This window comes from Thalassophryne amazonica, chromosome 9 (genome assembly GCF_902500255.1).
Source record: "Thalassophryne amazonica chromosome 9, fThaAma1.1, whole genome shotgun sequence".
Classification (NCBI taxonomy): domain Eukaryota; kingdom Metazoa; phylum Chordata; class Actinopteri; order Batrachoidiformes; family Batrachoididae; genus Thalassophryne; species Thalassophryne amazonica.
The window spans coordinates 55308624-55312459 of NC_047111.1; the positions used below are offsets into that span (position 1 = coordinate 55308624).

The window sequence follows — 3836 nt, forward strand, 5'->3', positions numbered from 1 at the left end:
ATGGATAGCTCTTTCAAAATCAACTCGAGTAAAGTAAGATTTAATCTTGGAAAGAGTCCTCAGCTGAAGCTGGCCCTGATGACAGAGCTGAGCTGTGCTTTCAAATCTGAACAATGGGTCAACTATCACCCCTAGATTTTTTACAAAATGGGCGGCAAAAAGTGGACAGAGAACCAATAACACTGTCTTGTCCTTGTAGAGGGTTACTTTGCCCGAACACTAAAATCTCAGTTTTATTTTTATTAAGATTCAGAAAATTAGCTCTCATCCAGACTTGTACATCATTTAGACAGTCTTGTAGTATTTTTACAGCAGCCTGGGTATCACACGAAATTACAGGAAGGTAAATCTGAATGTCGTCTGCAAAACAATGAAAACAGACTTTGTGCTTTTTAAAAACAGTCCTTAATGCTTACAGACCTTACAAACAGACCTGATGCTTAATGAGCCATTATCTCCTTAATAATAATTCAGGGGAAAAAGACACAGGGTGTAATGGTATGACTTTTTCTCATAGGAAAAGTGTGAAAGGTGCCTTTTGGCAGGAGATGAGCTCTCTCAAAAAGATCTGAATGGCCCAAAACATTGGCATAGTGGGCGCTTCAGTCATTTTGCAACTGAACGTTGGTGGTTCAGTGGTAGAATTCTCACCTGCCATGCGGGAGGCCTGGGTTCGATTCCCGGCCAATGCAGTGGAATTCTTGGCAGCATGGTGGCTTAGTGGTTAGCAAGAAGGTCATGGCCTTGATTCTCACCTGTGTCCTTTCTATGTGGAGTTTGCATAATTTTCCTCCCACATTTAAAGACATGCAGGTTAGGTGAATTGGAAACTTTAGAATTGTCTAGGTGTCAGTCTCAATGGGACTAACCTGGTTAAATAAATAAAATAGTTGAACAGAATGGACAATTTATGGTCATATTTTGAAACAGTTCATTGTGTAAAATAAGTCTTGTGGGATTTTATAGTGGGCTCTACCTAAAAGCCACACATAAAATTTGTCTCATCTTCAACCACTTTTCCGGGTTCAGGTTGCGGGGGCAGCAACTCCAGCAGGGGACCCTTTCCCGTGCCACATTGACCACCTCTGACGGGATCCCGAGGCGTTCCCAGGCCAGTGTGGAGATATAATCTCTCCACCTAGTCCTGGGTCTTCCCCGGGGTCTCCTCCCAGATGGACTTGCCTGGAACACCTCCCTTGGGAGTCGCCCCAGGGAGCCTTACCAGATGCCCGAACCACCTCAACTGGCTCCTTTCAAAGCGAAGGAGCAGCGACTCTACTCCTAGCCTCCCATGGATGACCGAACTTCTGGGTGGGTCATAAAATTTGTCGAAATCTTAAAACCAGTAGATGTGATGTTATTGATTGTGGGACTATGAAAATGACAGACGTTCAGAAATAGCATACCTGCATTTGCGGTCGACAACACCCTGTAGTACATAGGAAGGCCAGTCCGTTCTATTCACAAACCTCTTGTAGCCATCTGCTGGAGGAAGGATTGGGATGTGTGTCCCATCAGTTAGTCCCATTATTTGAGAAATTTGATGCATTTTCCAAGGCTTCATTTTCATTTGGGACAGGCAACAGAGACATATGTGCCACATCCCATAAAAACACATTCTGTGCTCATCTCCTTCTGAACAAGTTCTGAAGAAGAAGCATGTTCCTCTGGTGCTGCAGTTTCAAAACATACATGCAAAGAATAACAGCAATCTTGATTAATCTAGCTAACATATCCATTGTTTATACTGGCAGGCTTCCGAGTACAACTCAATATTGCATGATTTGTGCATGTCCCAGATGGTAGATCTCACAATGCAAAGCATTATGGGATTGCTCTATTGACTGAATCGGATGGTAATCATGGTGCATGCAAACCTGCAGAGGAATTGGATCACTTTTATGGCATGTTCACGTAAACAGGACAATCTGAGCCACCAATCGGATAGAATTCAATCAGATCCACATTAAAGTGCCCATGTAAACATGGCCTAATGATTGGATGTCTTTGGTACTCAGTCTCTTTGGAGGATCTTTGGGTAATGCTGGAATGACATTATATAAAGCAAACGGTTACTTAGAGACACTCAGATGAGAAGTATCACTTGCATTGTAAGCAAACATCAGTTAAGACATTTTGGAGATATGGCATATTTTTCTGTGCATGGACCAATGTGTAGGTGCCTCAGTGTGAAGGACCTCAATGGTTAAAGAAGACCCAAGTAAATGATTACATTTCACCTCATTACAGCATATAGGTAGGTACTTTTGAATTGTTTTTATGCCTGGGTGGTTGTCATTAAAGGACCTGGGGCAGCTACAAGGTGCAGTAACGGCAACGTGAAATGCAGGTGAATGTTCCAAGACGTTGTTAATTGAATAATTAGGCAGTGCAGTCTCATTTGAGGGTGGGCACTAAACGGGTAAAATATGACGCATATGATGTTCTCTACTTCCGGGGACAGAACCACACGGCACTTTCTCTGAGATTTTGGGCAAATTACACACAAACAAAGTGAAAATACAAAGAAAAAGTGACGATGCAGTGGAAAGTGGACATGTGTTGCAGTTTGTTTATGACTCGGAGCTCAACCGTGTCGAGGCGGTTGTGCATGCGAGAGAACGTAGCTACTCTAGTTAGCTGTGAAGGCTAACGCTTACTGACACGACATCTCCCATTTGTCTTGTCTTCTCTTCTCCACTGGGAACCGAAAAAACTATACTTTTCGTGACTGCTTTGGTGATTGCAGCTGAAAACAAAACAGTACACTATTTTCCAGTTAGAATTGACACTGTCTGTGGGAAGAGACTAACCCCCAGGCGGAGTGTGGGAGGGTGAGCACAAACTATTCGGAGGATGGGGGTTTCAGCGGAAACCATTTTAAACCATCACGTCATAATCCGACAGGTCCACTAGGTGATAGCGAGTATGCTTTTAAGTTTACCAACGCCGGGTTGAATGGTCTGTGCTGAAACTCTCACACTCCTCCTGGGGATTCTCTGCCATGTTCATGCCAGCTGATCCCACATGTGGTCAAATCCCGCTATATCACGTAGGGGTTCAAACAAGACTGCGCTGCCCTATTTTCCACCACAGCCCATAAGTCAAAAAGACAATATAGAATTGCACTTGTCCATTCAAACATGCATCAGTGTGTGTGAACACAAGTGCACCAATGATACTATTTTGTGCCCATTATATCTTCAACACATTTTATCAGTCTTATACCAAATTTGAACTGGGCATCCCAAATGAGTGTATCTCATGCATCTTCAAATTTAACCATGATTGGATTTCACCAAGAGCCTTTAAATGTCCCCAGTTTCCTGAACAGAGTATCAAAACCCTATTTGCCTAAATATGTAAGTATGTTGCCCTGCAATAGACTGCCAGTCTATCCAGGATGTATCTCACCTCTCTCCCAATGACCACTGGCATAGGATCCACCTCCCCGTCATCCTTAATTGGAGGTGAGTTAAATAGGTGAGTTTATATAACGGCTGAGTGGATCCTTGTCATTTGATTGGTGCTTTGTATGTCACGTGACATGGATTATTCATCCCATTTGTGTTGCATTGCATTTAGAGTGCATTTTGGCCCTATATGTTTGATACCATTGCACTCTGCGCGCACACACGCACACAGACGCACATGCATACACGCGCACACACACACACAAAACAAATCCACTGCGCTGTAAGTCATCTGGAGGCAGAGCTGTTAGGAGGAAGTTAGAATGAAAAGCTAGACAAATTTCTGGCATACTTTTTTTGCTGCAATGAGGAAGTACACAGAAGCACGCGGGACAACGACACAAGCGGGACAACAATTTGATT

The 3836-nt window shown here is 43.4% G+C and overlaps 1 non-coding gene across 1 annotated transcript; it reads left to right on the top strand.

Moving 5' to 3' along the window:
- Window positions 1-621: 621 nt before the first annotated feature.
- trnag-gcc lies at window positions 622-692 on the top strand. Its single transcript has one exon. It is a non-coding gene; the product is annotated as a tRNA-Gly (tRNA).
- Window positions 693-3836: the final 3144 nt, after the last annotated feature.